Source organism: Leptidea sinapis, chromosome Z (assembly GCF_905404315.1).
Source record: "Leptidea sinapis chromosome Z, ilLepSina1.1, whole genome shotgun sequence".
Taxonomy (NCBI): Eukaryota; Metazoa; Arthropoda; class Insecta; order Lepidoptera; family Pieridae; genus Leptidea; species Leptidea sinapis.
The window spans coordinates 28,957,550-28,976,761 of NC_066312.1; the positions used below are offsets into that span (position 1 = coordinate 28,957,550).

The 19,212-nt window shown below is 33.6% G+C and overlaps 2 non-coding genes across 2 annotated transcripts; one reads left to right on the plus strand and one right to left on the minus strand.

Moving 5' to 3' along the window:
* Positions 1-4,548: 4,548 nt before the first annotated feature.
* Positions 4,549-4,620, minus strand: Trnae-uuc (transfer RNA glutamic acid (anticodon UUC)). Its single transcript has one exon. It is a non-coding gene; the product is annotated as a tRNA-Glu (tRNA).
* A 2,200-nt stretch (positions 4,621-6,820) lies between these two features.
* Positions 6,821-6,894, plus strand: Trnat-ggu (transfer RNA threonine (anticodon GGU)). Its single transcript has one exon. It is a non-coding gene; the product is annotated as a tRNA-Thr (tRNA).
* Positions 6,895-19,212: the final 12,318 nt, after the last annotated feature.

Genomic DNA, 19,212 nt, shown 5'->3' on the forward strand with positions numbered 1-19,212 from the left:
TAAATGTAGCTAAATTGGAATTTGTATGTGCGTCAATTTGACTAAATATTCGAAAGAGGTTTCAATACATTTGTCAAAGAAGTTTTATCATACTTTTTGAGCATCAAATTTTTAAATGCTTAAATCCATTAGTGGTGAAATATAAATCAGCCTCGAGGCAATGGTTTGAGCAAATGACACTCGACTTATTTGGTTTGTAAAATTCTTCACATCTCTCTCTTGTAACCTAGTGGCATCAATTCTCTGTCATTATCTCGTGTACGGGAAAACTGAAAAATATTATATTTCACAGATTTGCGGTGTAAATTGCAATTATCACTAGATACTTCCGTAATACCGTGTAAATAGCACTAGTTTGTAATTTATACGTTCTTGTAAGCCATTCACCGGCAATGAATTTCTGTACACAAAATTGCTAATCAATGTTCACTGGGCTTTTAAAAAAATTAGCGACTCTATAATTTCCATTTTTGATTATGTGCTGGTCACGTTATCTGTCTCATTCTGACGAGTTAGAGAGAAAGGGATGTGAATACTTGTCAATAATTGTACCATATTTAATGTAGTTTTACTAATTATTTACTCTTCTACCATCTTATATAAATAAAATAAACTTACTTTTGATAAGTCACACCATCTTTTTTGGATGGTTAACGTATTTGAGCACTTTTCTAAAGCACACTTAGACTCGGTGATTGACAGTGACAGTTGACACACAATGTAATTGTCTTTAAGCACTCTTTTGCCGTTCCACTGTCAGACTGCGAATGATATGTCCATTTGTATATAGAACGTCATTGTAGATAAATATAAACTTTCATAAAGTTCTCATAATATGTTAAATAGAAAAAAAAGTTTCACTTGCATCGTGTTGTCATAAAGCCACACAAGTGCTTTTTTATTAGTTGCATTTTAACATAATTATGTCGTGGCTTTTACCACTTTTACATTTGATTCTCAAGATTATAATTGCAAAATAATATTTTGCAGACTCAGTCATGTCGAATAATGAAGTGTGGGCGGAATCATAACATGATTGAGCCCAAACGTCTGGAAATAATTTGATTTATGCGAATAATTTATTAATTATTCATAAATGTAGATTTTGCAACCCTTAGTCTCTGTCACAAAGATTTTCTACATGAGCGGTCGATTTGCCGTGCGACACCGTGCTTATCGAGGAGAGGAATGACACTAACGTCATAAATGTATACTGAGAGTGTAGGTTTGTGTGTAAGTCGAGAAATGTAAGACTACCGTCATACCACATTATATATTATTGCTCTATAGTGTGGATATAAATATTAATTGCCATTTAATATGTGTATATTTAGAGGCAAGGAATATTCGTATTTATTTATTAACTAGTGACGACCGGCTTCACCTTCTAGTGAACAAACCTCATTTCTAATGCAACTCCATAAGAAATGTTTGATCCTGACCATCTAGTAACCCAAACTCGATTTTAAACTTTTCTCAAGACCTCTCCAAAGATATAAGCTCATTTCCAAAATGTAAACGGGTGGGATTTAGTATTTTCCGTCCCTTTAGAAAATACAACATCAAAAGAGAATGCAAATGCAATTAGCAACTTGCACAAAAATTATTAGTATACAAAAAAACTGCAACGTATAATGAACAGTGTCTTTTAAGTCAGATGAAATATTATTTTTTTAAATATACTTTAAAGCCTGTAATTACCTAAAAAAAAACAAATAAAGTCAAACACAAGAAATATTGGGCATAAAGTTTTTAAAACTTGATTCTCAAAGCAGACCAAGGGCCTCTCTATAGAATTTTCTAAGGGCTCCGCTAATGCTTTATCCGGTACTGAGGAAAAGTATACCAATATTATTACAATTAATTTTGGTATTAAAATTATTACATTTCATCGGTAAGTCTTTTTAAATATAAATAAATATACTTCTTTCATATAACCGTCATTTTGCACACCAATGCTATACAAGACTCTCAATATCCGAGGCGTTGCAAGAGTACGAAGCAATATAATGTAATACACGCGACAGTCGTCCCACAAGTAATTAGCGCTTATTACATTTCTATTACCTTTTTATTTAAATTTCTATTGAAAAAATTCTTATACAGACCGACCACTCGACCGCTTTACATACTACTGTAAATATTGTTTTGTATTTCCGTGAACTTGAGAAAAATTACGATTAGTAATAATATTGAAATTGTATGAGGCCAATTTCTCCTTAGGCGTTAGGCAGAGTTTTCAGTCAGTTATGTTTTGACCGCGCTTTGAATAGAACGCTACGCAATTACAAAGTGTTCAGTGGAAAATTACCCAAATAATAGCATATCCAAACATAAAAAGGATGGAATGTCGTATTTCAGGTAAGTGCCCCTTTAAAAAACAAAATCGTGTCACTACAGACTAACTTGAAGTTTTTAATAATTTTTCATCAATGCTACAACAAAATGTTCTTGCTTCGCTATTCGCTTTTGCGTGTCCGTCTCTTTCGCTCCATAATCAAACTCTAAATCAAATTCTAATAACCTACCTACGGACTACTAATACGAGATGTAAAGGCGTTTCATTGGACTTGAGGCATATTATGCAAATTTGTACGTTTTTTATTCCGACCACACTATGGTACTTGTTCAGGCAACGGTGCCCAGTCAGTATTCTGGAAAGTATGTATTTCTTGGCATTAATCTTGATGGATTCGCTTATAATCAAATCAAATGGAATCAATAGTCCTATCATTATGTCCTATGATACCTATATTGTTATGCCTATGGGGCAATGCAGCCGATATTAATAGTTCAAGGTCCTAAGCAATCATTATGAGATAAATTTAAAGAAATAAACATTTGAACTGTTGCATCTCAATAAATAATGTCATTGACTTGTATTGTGCATATTGTTTTACCACGTATTACTAAGTCAAAAATATAGGTACTGGATAAGTAATTTCAGCCGGAAGACGTCCACTGCTGGACAAAAGCCTCCCCCAAAGATCTCTACAACGATCGGTCCTGCGCTGCCCTCATCCAACCTAAGTGTGGTGCCGCACCATAGTACCCCATCTCCTTCCGTGGGTTTCGTAAGAGGCGACAATGGGATACAAAGAACGGAGGATGAGCAGCAGCATCCTTCCAAGAGAGCACCAACGTCTACTGCGATGTCAAATTTTATTTATTGTGATGGAACTTTATGAAAAAAAAGAAGCCCGTTGAATGTTCCCTTCTAATCTTAGGCATACATTTTAAAATGGGTCAGTTATTAACGTTCAAAAAGTAATTTTAAACTTATTTTGAACAATAATATTTGATTTAAATATGCCTAGGTTCTTCCTGTTCCGTGATACGGCTTCGTTCGCGTTCCTGCTATTGATTGCCTTAATCAGCACTTTGGAATGCTATAAACCAGTTAATTTGCCCCAGTTCGTTCCCTCGAGCTCTGTACGTTATTGGCCAGCTCTGGCATCAGCTTTCGCGAGCTCATCGGTTTCCTCTTATTCATCAGATTAACCCGAGAAAAATAATATCAAAAAACCTGAAATCTGAAATTAAAATATAACGCCTGTCACTTTTTTTGTACTGAAATATGCGTACGGATCTGTAACTTTCTTTAAAATAAAAACAGACCATATTCACTCAGCTATTTATATTCAGCATCAATTAGTTTTGGGTAAATTTTGTCATTACGAGTAAAAATCTTGCCCCTTTATAATATGAGCATTGTTTAATATATTCTAGAACCTTCGAGGTACGACCTACTTAGATAGAATATATTTTCTTCTTCTCGTGTACCTTTTAGAAATTGCATTGTTTAAATAGGTTCTACCTGCGACTTCAGAATTGGATCCAAGAATACTGAATGTGTATCGATACGTGATGATGGCAAAATAGTGTAAAAAATTCCAAATTACTGCAAAATATATTTACAAAATGTATTTCTTCTAGAAGCTACAGTATAAGCTGTAAGTATTGCTGTTAATATCCATCGAATCTGATTTTTTTTTACTTACACGTGTAAGGCGTTTAGCATTTGACGTTTGATTATTTTTATTGCATCACTTTACATATTATATTGTAATTGAAAAGATTTGTAAAGAGACTAAGCTTTAAATGTTGATTTAAAAGAGTGTCAATGAGTTTTTGACTTTCCGAATCAAATCTCAACCTTTTCCGAAATGGTGGTATATTAAATAATAAATAATACATAAAGAAAAGAAAACTTTTGACATTCATCAGTGAATCTCAGAAGCACAGTAATTCCACAAACAGATAAACGCAAACCCCACTCCCAGATTGGTGCAAAGTAACCTCCCACAGGAACATCTCAAGTAGTCTCCGAAACTAAGATGTGTACAAAATAACACCTATGCAAACCATGCAAGTTTATATTACCATAAGGTTTACCATCAGCTGAACGTCCTGCTCGTCTCATCCCTTTTTTTCATAAAAAAAATATATATCCAAATAAACTTATAAAATATAGAAAACAGGAAAATCGAAACTACAACGCAACCGTTTTAAGTTAAAAAACATAAAATTACGCAGCATAAAAAGTGTTTCCCGTACCGGGAATCGAACCCGAGCCTCCTGGGTGAAAGCCAGGTATCCTAGCCACTAGACCATACGGGAGTTGGAAAGTATTCTGCAATTTTTATTATTATGATTACATTTATTACTAATGATATTCTAAAAATATATAATAAATACAAAAGACGTTCGAATATATGCATCAAGTGTTTTTTTAAATGATTTAACATAGTCTGATAGTCTGTATGGTTAACATATTATAAATAAATATGATATCCCATACAACAGTGACTAACGAATAAGAAACAAATTGAAATCCAGTGTTTCAAGTAGTTGATCAATTTCATAATAGATGTCTCTCATGTTAGCAATAGCTATTTGTTAAATCGACGAAAGATGGCGCAACGTTATGAAAACGTAGAATAGCACATTACAGAGATAATATAATACCTAGTATGTTTTTTAACAACATAATCTCAAAATAGGTACATTTACTTAAACTTTTTTATAGGTAATTAATACTTTATTATTAGGGGAATCTTAACTTTAATGATAATTGCCGTCATAAAGACTTTTATTTATATCGAAAAGGACACAAACGAGCGTACGTGTCACGTGGTGTTAAGTTATCACCGACTTCCACATTCTCTTGCAACACCAGAAGAACCACAGGAACGTTGCCAGGCCTTAAGGAACCTGTACGCGCTTTTTTTGGTGTTACCCATGTCGTATCGTCCCGGCAACACCGCACAAGTAAACTCTCTCCACAGCTTTGTCGTACGTTGAAGAAAGGTTCTTGAAAACCGCACTATGGAGGACCGCCACACTCCCAGATGGTGGGGATGATATCCTAATTTGTGGCATGTCGAGGTGGAATTCGGCGGCAGGAATCAGGTGAAACAGCTCTTCAGAACACTCCCCGTGACAAATACGAGATTCACAGAGCACGGGGTCCCCGACAATTCGAGCTGCTCTGCGTTGCACGCGTTCAAATGGATTAAGCTGATACTTTACATTCATACGTAATTTATTAAAAAAGTCTTATATACCCATGCTATTACACGTTTCCTACTAAAATTAAAGATGCACCTTGTATTTAGATTTTGGTTTTTTAAACATCGTTAAAGTTAAACTTACGTGATTCAGGTTATACGGTTTAAGGAGTCATTCTGTAGACGGTATATGCTTATCCTGTAAATAAATTAAATGTGGGTGGGTTTCCATCCCATAGACAAGGTTGATTGAGGTGATGGCTGGCTCTGCTTTATGTTGTTCATTTTAAATTAATATATTTATAGATATTTCAATACTTACATAAATTTTACAATTTTAAATACCGCTTCCCTAATACCTTTACTTTGATCACTATTCATAGAAGTATTGAATGCAGCCCCATAAAAAGTAATTTCGATTCAAATAATAATAATAATAACTTTATTTCCCAAACATTACAATAATTAATAATAGTTAGTAGTTACAAGTTACAAATAGTTCTAAATTATATTATTAATTATTTACATACAAAACAGGAAGCAAAGACAGCTAAACTAGTATGAACTGTCAGACTTCTCGGTACAAGACATCATTACCTATATAGTCAAACAAATTATCAAAATCAGATAAAATAAAATAAAAGTATAACTTCTAAGAATGTGTGTATGTGTGTGTGTGTGTGTGTGTGTGTGTGTGTGTGTGTGTGTGTGAGGGTGTGTGTGCGTGTGAGAGAGTGTGTGTGTTTAGATATGTTATTATGATTTGTTTATATTTATTAAATGCGCTTAGCATGAGCCAAATTGAATAAAATTTATTTGACTTCGACTATACAAGTAGGTACTGTCACATGTTCGATTTTCCAGAAAAAATTATGGCCTAAATTCACCCATTCAACTAGTTTCAAAATTATATATTAGAAAATTCAATAGTTTGTGGCTATTTAAAGAAATATGTTTTTGAACCTTTTTTTATTTGGATTTATCTAAAGTGCTACTTACAATAGCTAATTAAGGCAACGCTGTGCATACCTATAAGTTAAATCTATAAGTATTAATTAATTTAAGGAATTTAAAATTATAAATAATCATAGTAGTCAATATGTTATGTTTTTAAAGTGATAACCCTCACTTCTAGGATTAATACACAAATAAAATTTGTTAAACAAAATTTTATGAACGATGCGGGATTCGAACCAACTGAGCTAACCGTTCGAGTACCGCCTCGTTCTAAAATTCTGTTTGCTTTGTTCAACTCCCAGGCTGTGGCTTCATCTTCATTATCTTCATCTGACAATAACGAGGCGGTACTCGAACGGTTAGCTCAGTTGGTTAGAGCACCGGCACGGTACGCCGGAGGTCGTGGGTTCGAATCCCGCGTCGTTCATTAAATTTTGTTTTTCATATTTTATTTGTGAGTCATAGTATCATATCATATCATAGTAGTACCCACCCGCAAGTTAGCAAAGCAAGCATTTCGAGTGAGCCATTCTCTATATCTGAGGCCTTGATTGAGGGTATCCTCATCATTCAGAGTCAAAAGAGTTCTAGCAGGTATCGTACTCGCTATAAAATTTTTTGTTGCCTTATTGGAAATTGTCCGTAGCATTATTAAACAGCCTTTCTAAGAACACGTGGCCGCACCGATCTTTTATGCACTTTGACCGAGGAGGTATTGGTATATCACACAGCTGATACCTAGTTTATGTAGTGTTGAAACTGAACAACTTGTTTATTCTGATATAATCTTAGATCGTTTATACGTCTAGATAGACTGTGACAGCTGTGAAACCGTCGAAAAAAAGTTGACTGTTTAACTATATTTTGAGTAATGCATGCACACTTACACAAAATGACATACAAAGCGCAAGTGTAAGATTTAAGTAGCTTGTCTCGCACACTAAAGTAATAAACCTGGCATGTGCTCATCGGTTGTCTTGCAGCAACATGCTCTATTTTTATATCTAGTTATTAAGCCATTTTTATAAATAAATAAATAGCCTTCATTATAAGCAAACTGGCATTGTATGAAAGTTGAAAACTACTTATTTTCAATAGCGAAGTACAAATCGTAGTTTCTCCGAACACGCGCCGGCCGTAATAATTACAACACTTCACCAACCGGCGCTTGTTGCGTGCTACGTGTGGTAAGGAAATACAAAAAGCACTTCCGAATTATGAAAATATAACGAATACTAATACCGATCGTATTTGATTCATTCACTGAGCAACGAATCTGATTAATATTTCAAACATTGCAACTGCAGTATGGTGTTGATTCTTACCTGATTTGAGTTAAATGTACAATAATTTTTCCCGATGCTTCCCCGGAGCATGAAAAGAATAGGGAAGGGAAATCCTAGGCCAAAATTCAGTCTATCTCTTACTTCAGATAAAAATCGTAACTATCGTTGACTTTTCTGTCCCAATAAACTTATCGACGGTAACTTACCTTATACGCTGTCCGTACCGTTCACGCTGTCTGTCAATGTTTGAAGTTTGTATGGGAATTGCAATTCATGCGTCCCAATATACGGCGATAAGAATGACTTATCGTGTGGATTGGGACAGCTTTAGATTATTGACAGCTAATTACTGACAGTAGAAGGTAGTAATTTATCTCTATCTGTAGATAGTATATTGGGAACGGCCGTAAGGGCATTAACCAGTGAGAGGCTCAAAGGAGCCTGTGCAAAGGCACAGGATGCCTGCTAGATTATAGATACCACAACAGCGCCTTTTCCTGCTGTGAAGCAGTAATGTATAAGCATTTCTGTGTTTCGGTCTGAAGGGCGCCGTAGCTAGTGAAATTACTAGGCAAATGAGACTTAACATCTTACGTCTCAGGGTGCCGAGCGAAATTGAAATGCCGCCCAGAATATTTGGGTTTTTCAGAATTCTGAGCGGCACTGCATTGTAATGGGCAGGGTGTATCAATTATAATCAGCTACACGTCCTGCTCGTCTCGTTCCTTACTGTCGTAAAAAAAAGAACATACTGCTTTTGCATTGGTGTATATATAATACGAATTTGAATTGTAGAGTCAAACAGAAACACTTATAATTTTTATAGTTATACCTTTATTTCCCCATTTACCAACAATTAGTGGAAATATGTGTTGATTTGTAGAAATCCATTGATTGAATGATGATTAGTGTTAATTCAGCAAAGTTTTCGTCTCTACACAAGGCATCTCAAAAAAAGGTAGGAACTCATTGCCAACCTTTAAAGCAATATTTTCAGTTTGAGCAGGGAACCCATAAAAATTGTTAGACAACAACAATAAAATAAGACATTTAATCTTCGAAATGTGCCACAGTCATAACTCAAAAGTTATAAAATGTAAAAACCCCAACAAGACTACGTGAAGCGGAGCTGTATCTAGATCTCATTTTTGAAAGCATTTCATTGTATTTTCGAAAACTCATAGCTTCGATCTAGATGACAGTGAATGATAAATTCTTTGGCAAGACTAATAAGTTTATATTTGTTTCACTATAAAGGTAAGTACAGCATAACAGAGTCATCAAACATCGCGATGTTTGGTGACTCTTGTTTCTGACGAACGAAATATGGATGATTGATTAGTGTTAGTGTGTACTACGATCGCATGCCTAACTGCTAGCTTGTTAGACGGCCAATTTCCAGGTATCAGTTAATCAAGGTACATATAAACATTATTAAGTAAATTCCCAAAGCTGTTCAGTTCAAAATTTTTACGTATATTTTATACATCGTTTAAATTATGTCCTCAATACTCCCAGACACTTTCAGTTAGCTGTATTGCTTTGCAGACATTTTAAACCTCCCAAAATAATAAACCTTCACGCAAATTTTAATGGTCTATTTTTTATGTTTAGTGAACAGCTATTTTAAAACCTTTTACAAGAAGACAGACCGATCCATGGGGCCAATCTTCCCTAAACTCAATTTTAAGGGGGAAGTGGGAAGGAGTTAGGGATAGAAATAGAGACGCGTATAAGAATCAGTATTATTATATATATTGACCTCTATTTACAGTTTACTAATATTAATCAATTATTAATATTTAGACAAAATCACGTGCAAGGTATCAACATAATATTATGAACAGAATCATAAATTAGCGTTTATTTACTATTCCTTTAAAAGAACAGTAACAGATAATTCATATCTATCTATCTATATTTCTATTTAATTTTATTAATTTTATTAAATAGAAATATAGGAATTTTACGTCGGTATTATCACAGAAAATAATTACTTATAATAGATATATATTTATTTACATAGGGAATGAATTTTACCATCTTTCTAGAACTTACGTTAAGTGAATGTAGAGCTTCTTTCGCCTGTCTGCATTCACTCATCTCCATCCAGTATTCATCGTAATTCTCCTTGATGTGTCTTATGACTGACATAGGCAATCTCGAGGTGGAAGTGTCGTCAGTAAATATATTATTGATAAACTAGCTGCTGCCCGCGACGTGGTCCGCGTGGATGCTTTCAAGTAGCAAAAATATGACTGCATCTATCGTGACAATATGTAGCCTATAAATATTGTCCCAACCTGTTTTTGAATTTGTAAATTTGAATAAAACTTATGCAGTTGTTTGCCCGCCGCCGGACCGCACCATAGTATCGCGCACTCGGTTGGTCGTCGTCGTAACTAATAAAAATAATGATGTAGTGCCAAAAGCAATCTTTATGATCTACTAAAATTTATTATTTATCCAGTAAATTAAATAACAGAAGCGATAAAAGTGTTTATTATTATTTATACAAGAATCAATTTGAAGCTACCAAATGTGCATTAAAATGAATTATCACTTATTATTGGATTTTATGGTTTACCATTTTGGTGATAATGGCTTACACATATAAGATAGATATATGCTGTGGCAGGACTTTTTGTAATTCTTAGTATTTAAGATAAACATTTCCATTATACATTAAATACGTGTAACTCCAACGGTTTTTGCGGCGCACGTTCGAATATCTCGCAGATGGCAGATTTTTTCCTACTTGACACTTTTGGATAATTAACACTATATCTCTATAACTTATAGCCTATGTGTTATTCTGATGTGTAAGCTACATTATTGTAGTTTCACCAAAGCCCATTCAGTAGTTTTTTCGTGAAAGAATAGCAATCATACATTCATACAAACTTCGCGTTTATAATATAGTAGTAGTAATAGTAGGAAAAGCAGGATAGAAGAATGCCATTAAAGCTTTTTCTGTCGAAAACCTTAAAATATCAAAGCTATCACGACCTGTTAGAACTACAAATTAAAAAAACAAGCTGAAAGAAAACAACTACTGACTACCAAGAATAAGCTCGTATTGTGAATGGAAATTTAAGAAAAAAGGGAAGCATGCCAATGCCATTGCAGTTACAAAATAATTAAGGTGAGTTTTCCCACCCTTCTCGGGATAGGTGTATTTTTATACAGTATTTGACTGTATATAAAGCAAACTTGTATAAATGTCCAGAATGAATGAAGTAGTAATAATAAAGATTATCAAATAACAGATTGCTCCGAGTAAGTTCTCACGCACATCTGGCATTACGTGTCAAGATAATTATAGAATTTAAAAAGCATAACCAATTCGTCAACAGAAAGCTTTACTAACCCTCTACGAACATGTACATTATACTTTAAAATAAGGTACTAACTATAAAAAAAAACTACGTTTAAAAAAATCGACTTCAAAAAGTGAAAAGTATCAAATAAAAAAAAAATAATTTTTAGTTAAAAAATTTTTTAATTATTTGATACTATTCACTTTTTGAAGTCAGTTTTTTTAAACTTATTTTTTTTTATTTTTCACGTTTTAGTATCAGTTAATAATAATATATGATCAACCTGAATGAAAACTCCAAAAAAAAGGCGTCCACAGAAACAATTATGTCATCCAGATAGACGAATGTTTTTTTTTTTTATTTATTTATGATTCCTTACAGCTAACAAAATGAAAAGAGTATATTATAAATTATACAGAATAGATACGCCAATTAAAAGGAATACTATTAACAGTACAATAAGTATGTGACAAAGTAGATTAAGACAACTGAAACGGTGAGAAGGTTGTGTGGTGTGAGTAGTGTGAGTGAATGTGAGTAGTGTGAGTGGTGTGAGTGAATGTGAGTGTTCGAATATAATGTTTAAATTACGATGTGAGACTAATAATTTATCCTGAATATACTGATGATTAACTCCTGCAATTTAAACAGTTTAATATCAGTTTTTTGAACCTCAGACGTGATAAGTTGAAAATGTCGACGGAAGAAAATTTCTTATTATATATGTCAGGAATTCGAAATAGAGGTGAATATTTAAGATACTTAGTAGAAGCAAAGGGAATGTTAAATAAATTAGTATGCCTAGTACGTAATGTTGGAACCTGGAATGATATTTTATTTAAGATATCTGGAGAGTCAAATTTATTATGTAATATATCATAAAGGAGTAACATATCAATTACATCTCTTCTATCTTCCAAGGTATCGATTTTATGATAATTACAGGCTTCTTTGTAGTCTATAGGAATGAATTGAGATTTGAAATTCAATTTTTTCATAAATATCTTTTGTATTTTTTCAAGGCGATCAATATAACATTGATATGTAAGCCTCCAGATAGGACTTGCGAATTCAAGGATGCTTCGCACGTAAGCATAATATAGCACTTTTAGACACAAGATGTCATTGAAAGGTTCGCAAGTGCGAAGAATAAACCCTAGATTTTTATAAGCCTTCTGTGTTATTATTTCGATGTGGTTATTATGGGTTAGTTTGCTATCATGGATCACACCTAAATCCCTTATTTGAGTAATTTTTGGAATGATTTCGTTATTTAAAGTATAATCAAATTTTATGTTACTATGCTTTCGTGAAAATGTAATAATTTGACAATTAGCAATATTAACTGTTATTTTATTTATTTTATAATATTGTGACAGTCTATTTAAGTCATCTTGTAACATAAAGCAATCGTCTATATGTGAAATCTTTATAAAAATCTTTTTTTCGTCAGCATACAGCAAGAAGTTTGAACTAGCAAAACAATTACTGATGTCATATAAATATATATTGAATAACAAAGGAGCCAGGTGCGATCCCTGAGGTACACCAGAAGTCACCTCAACAAGGTCTGATCTAAAACCACCGAGGACGACGGCCTGACAGCGATTTCTTATATACGATTCTGTATATCTAAGAAGGTTCCCTCTGATTCCAACTGCGTAAAGCTTCTTTAATAGTATACTGTGGTTGACTCTGTCAAAAGCCTTTTCAAAATCTGTGTATATTACATCTATTTGTGATCTATCATTTATGTCGCACTTGACGGTATGAGTGAACTCAAGCAAGTTAGTAAGGACACTACGAGATTTAATAAAACCGTGTTGGTTGATAGGGATGCATTGTAGGCAATTTTTATAAATATGATCATATACAATTTTTTCTAACATTTTACCAAATATATTCAAAATGGAGATACCTCTATAGTTACTAATATTTGTTTTTGATTTCTTTTATGTATTGGTACTATTCGGGCTTCCTTCCAACATCTAGGGAAGGTCCCTTCATTAATAGAGCGCTTAAAGAGTGTTAGTAGCGGAGGTAATAGGCCCGATTCACATTTCTTTATAAAAATAGAAATAAAAATATAAATGTTCATAAAATGAAAACTAATTGGCCAAACTATGTAAGATTTTTATGGGACCAAATGGCATCTATTTCGCACCAAACAAAAGAAGAATTACGTAAATCGGATCATCATCTCAGAGTAATCGGTGTACATACATAAAAAAAATACCGATTGAATTGATAATCTCCTCCTTTTTGAAGTCAGTTAAAAACTAAAATTACTTTAAATAACATTTTGTAGTTGGCACAAGAAAAAATCATGGACAATTGTAGAGACTGTCACTGCACTAGTTGGTCTGGTGGAGGACCGTATTCGATGGTATGTCGCATTTTTATTATTATTTCAACAGATTTTTGTTCTCGACTTTAGGTCGGTAATGAACCTAAGTACGGGCATATGCCAAGTAACTTGGTTCAAGTGTTTTGCGTATGAAGATGTGGGGTTGATGAGTTGTGTGTTATTTTTTTTTTTATAATAATAAGGAACGAGACGAGCAGGACGTTCAGCTGATTCTCAAAAAACCCAAAAATTCGGAGCGGCACTACAATATTGCGCTCGTCACCTTGAGACATAAGATGTTAAGCCTCATTTGCCCAGTAATTTCACTAGCTATGGCGCCCTTCAGACCGAACACAGTAATGCTTACACATTACTGCTTCACGGCAGAAATAGGCACCATTGTGGTACCCATAATCTAGCCGGCTTCCTGTGCAAAGGCGCCTCCCACTGAATGATGATTGCTATGATTTTCGTCATGGATTTTCAAAGATGTTGGGTTCATATTATTGGGTTATTATAATCACCGAGTGTGACGCCGGATCAATGGATCGGCCGTACCAAATCCGACAATCTGTGTAGTCCATTAGAGAGTTTGCGCTTCCATACCCTAAGGTAGCTTCGATTTGTAAGTAATACTGGTCCCTCTTTTACGTCACAATAAGCCACTACACTGTGCGTCATCTATATCAATGAAACTTATTAACAGCTCTATCTTCCAACTCGCGTCCACGGAAGATCCTTACCTGTCACACTCTAGGCGTAATGAATTTATCAAATAAGGCTCTCATATGCACCTTATTGTGTTGCAATAGAAGTCAAAATCGATTATAATATGTTGCGCGGCGCTGGAATGTTACATTAAGGTCGAATATTAATGCAAGATGAGTTTTGCAATACCTGCGTTACCTCACACCTACGGAATTCATTATTATAAGTCAGACTTTAGCAAATGATAAATCAAATCACTATCACTGATTCACATCAATGATAATTTCGATCTTAGATCATTTATTTGTCTAGATAGACTGTGACAGCTGTGGATACGTCGAAAAAAATTGAGGCTAACTGTTAACCTCTATTTGAAGCAACGCACGCACACTAACACAAAGTGACATACTAATCGCGAGTCTTAACGTATAAATTATCTAAGATTTCGATCAAACTAGATGATACTTTTAAATGGATTGAAACTGTGTGATTTTGAAGATTGAAAAAGTAGGTATGACGAAAAAGTTGAAATTTATTAATGTATGGATTAATATATTATAATAACTATATTTATAATACTTAAAATGTTTTCATGAAGTAAAAACTCTCACTATGGGGAATTGTTCCAAAAATATCCGAGAAGATAGTACTTTGTACATTCTCCGCGCCTCTGGGCCCCACGGGCCTTGGCCCGACACTTGTGTCTCGACGCCAAATGACACAAAGATGTGATATTTACTGAGAACGACGTATCAAAGATGGTGGTCGAAGTAGCCCCAGTACCAACGTCAATTATATTACTGTTTCCATAATAAAATGTAACGTTCGGAAATTGAAAATACTTTTCAAAGGATTAAAACACGTGTAAATTAAACTGTATTTTTACATTAGGTTCTTGCGTAACAGTCACCCTGAAAACGTGCTCTGAAAGGGTTAAATAAAATAATAAAAGAAATGTAACTTTTACGCCTAAGCCGTATGCAAAATAACAGTTTCAAATAAAACTTGTTTTAATACTTTAAAAAGTACACTGGCCTTCAAAAGTAGGTATCACACACTTCTGATGGAAAGCAAAGTGTATACAGGCGACCTGGTGAGCGATACCTTCAAGCCTGCATCTCAGAAAGAGTCCAATAAGGTGGAGGTAGTGTACATGTATGGGCTGGCATATCTTCAGAAGGTCGCACAGAGCTAGTAGCATAGAAAATGGCACCCTCACTGGGTAAAGATATACTCAAGAGATTCTCAATGAGTATGCAGGGCCGTATTTAGCAAATATGGGTGATGGATCGATGCTGATGTATGATAATGCCCGGCCACACACGGCTCATATCATACAAGAGTATATTCAGGAGGTCGGTATCAGCGTGATGGCTTGGCCATCAAGAAGTCCTGATCTCAACCCGATTGAAATCGCCTGGGATGAATGAGCTTGGGAGGCTAGTCAGAAATCGCAGACCACCACCTACTACCCTCAGGGCACTAAAGCCTGGTAGAAGAATGGGAGAATATACCCCAACATCGGCTCCGAAACCTAGTGTTCTGTATGCCAAACCGGCTCGAAGCTGTAAGCAGAGCTCGAGGAGGCAATTTTTTTTATTTATTTTTTATTTATTTATTTAATTCAGAGACATCTCCATATATATTAGTAATACCAGTTATTAAAAATTAAATAACATGTAATTAATAATAATAATAATTAATAACATTTAAGTTGAATTTTCTTACACTAAACTAAAAATGTCTATTTTCATTGTTTTATCTTTTTTAAGTTAAAAATGTTACTAATGTATAATTTTAGTTTCTAAGAATTAAAGCCGATAAAATTTGCAACAAAACGTTTTTAATCTTAAATCTCTACCTTCTATAGTTAAGAAAAAAAATTAATTTGAAAAGTGTGATACTTACTTTTGCAGGCCAGTGTATTTTATATAAATGTGTAACACTCGTCAATCAAAGAAAATACTAACTTGAATAAAAATATTCTATTATTGTAAACAACAAAAACAATTTCGAAATATCAAAGTGAAAGAGCAATTCGCAGAAAAATAAAGCAATTACTTGCCAACTTGCATCAAAGGGAACATTGTGAACAAAGTTTTAACGTGGGGTGAAAATCTATTTTAATTATTTCACTTCACGTGGTTCAGTTACAACGCATTTTTAAAAATGTTATATATTACTGCCAATTAGGTTACTTCCACTTTTTGTAATCAAAAATAGTTCTATTCCGTGCCTGTTCATTCTCTGGTGGCAATTAATGATTATTTGAAGACTATAAATAGGTCAACAGAAAAACCGCAATGGCATAATTATATATATCTTTTAAGGATAACATTTTTAACTAATAAAATACTTATAACAACACATTTATTTAGACGGCATCTTTCCCGAATTCTTAAATCATATTTTATTATCTACTAGCTGACACAGCAAACGTTGTATTGCCATATAATAATAAGAAAAATTCAATAATTAAAATGTTTGGGGTATATAAAATAGATGGCGACCGATTCTCAGACCTACCAAATAATATCACATCGTACATAAAATGTATCGTACTTCAATAATTATTATATTCAATTGCCATTTTGTTCCAGTTCCATCCACAGAAATAGTGTTTCTGTGGAACACAATAATAAAAAAATTGCGATACAAAAATAGGTGTTGATCGTAGGTGGGTGAAAATTTAAAGTAATGTGTATTTTTTAATGCTGAATCATAATGAAATAAAAATAAAAGAATTGTCACAAAAAAATTATAAAAATTAATTTAAATTTGATTTCTAAACGACTGAGGACACATCAAAGGAAAAACAAATTTGTATTTTTATTTAAATCCGAGCATTTTCATATTTATTCACCTTTTAAACCTTCTCTGGACTTCCACAAGTAATTCAAGACCAAAATTAGCCAAATCGGTCCAGATGTTCTCGAGTTTTAGCGAGACTAACGAACAACAATTCATTTTTATATATATATATATATATATATATATATATATATATATATATATATATATATATATAGATTGACAGAACTACAGAACAGTTTGGACAGAACTTAACACGTAGATAGGTTGAAGAAATAAGTTTCTAAGACCTAAATATATAAGACTTAATTGTAAATTGATATATTAAGTAGATTATAAATAATTTTGTACGTATTTTAGTAATTAATACAGAAATTTGTTTTTGCATACTACTTCCGTTGAATTAGTAAATAAATTTAAATGTTTTATAAAAAAAATGGCTCTGTCGTAAATTCTATTGCACCACAGCTGAATATCTAAATGATCGACCGGCCTGGGACCAGATTATGCTTATTTTATAGCGATAGAAATGACAGTAAAATATTGTATATTTTTATTGAAAAGAGCGCAAAAAAAAGAATGCTGACAGAGTTTCTTGCGCCGCTTCTTCTCTCTCAGAGTGCCATTTGTTTCCGAAGCGGTAGTAGTATCTAGTATATTAGAAATGACATCAAAAAAAATTCTAAAGGAATCAATTTTGAGAAAATAAATGCCTTTTACGCCTTTTATTAGTTCGTTAGAAAGAGTATTTTAAGTGAAGCAACTTTTGTTATTGTTTAAAATGGATAAGAAACAATCATACGTAATACATAAACATCCATGACACGGAAACAAGTATTTATAATCAATACGTAAACATTTGTAGCTTTCTTGATTCCAGTCCGGGACTTCTTATCACTCAGGGTCACTGACCACTGACCACTGACCACTGACCACTGATCACTGACCACTGACCACTGACCACTGACCACTGACCACTGACCACTGACCACTGACCACTTGGTAATAATGTTGATCGAAAACGTTTCCTGTATAATGTCCAAATGGTAATTTGACATAATTATTTCTACTTTATCAGGCGCTACATGCGATCTCTTGGTTAAGATTATTTGAAAATCCAGATTGTATGTGATAATTATATCAATCAGTCTTGATACTTAGTTTTAATATGTCGATCATCTTAATATATATAAATTACGTGACACGTTGTTTGTCCGCGATGGACTACTAAACTAATGAACGGATTTTAATGGGGATTACTTCATGGAGTGCAGTTTGGTCCAACTTGAGTGATAGGATAGTTTTAGTTAGTAGTTAGATATTTGTTTTCTATGGACATATTTTCTATGACAGAATTTAGTGACGCGCGGTTTGACAGTTCCGCTGTGAAACAATTTCATTAGAACAACAGGGAACATTTTTTAAGAAATAATTCTTGATGTTTTGAAATATTATTGGCGCATCCTATAAAACAGTACTTTTTTTTATTATCTACAGAACAACGTCTGTCGGGGCAGCTAGTAAATTTATAAATCTGTACTATGAATACAGAAAGTGTTTTATCACAACAATCTCTCACATTCATCTAAGTATATTATATAAATACGTATAACGAAAACTTGAACTTAAACGTAACACACTTAAAGTTTTTATGGAGAAGAAGGGCATAAAGCTACACACATCAAAAACTCGTCGAGCTCGTAGGCCATACTCATGCAGTCGATTTCGCACAGTTTGGGGACTTATCTCTCCAGCGGTTAACATCGGCTGGCGTCTTGCAGTCAGTTGTAGGTACCGGTCTTGCCGAGTAGTTGTACTCCTTTTACGGCCTGAATGCTGTTCCCTTGTATTATTGTAGCGCTGCCAAAGACGACAAATACTTCTATGAATGCCACAATGCCGAGTTAATTCCCGCTTGCAACATCATTTGCCGTCAAATGTCATCGCTCCATGACGTAAAGAATATCTAACAATTAAATTTTGTCGCTAACTTTATTTACATGATTGGTAAAATTATAAAATCAAGACTAAAGGTACCAATAAAATAGCACTTAAATTCAAACAAATTCCCTTTAATTTAGTTTTATGAGAAAAACAAAACATAATCGAAATTTTATTATACAACCAGCTAGTAGGTATGTTATCAATAACAAAAAAGTTTACATACCTATGCACTTTGAGCGAATAAAGGCTTAGAAATTAATTAATATAAATGGTAAATTTGTAATATCATGCATGTTGCTTGGACTTTTTTGATGTGTGTATTTTTGAAG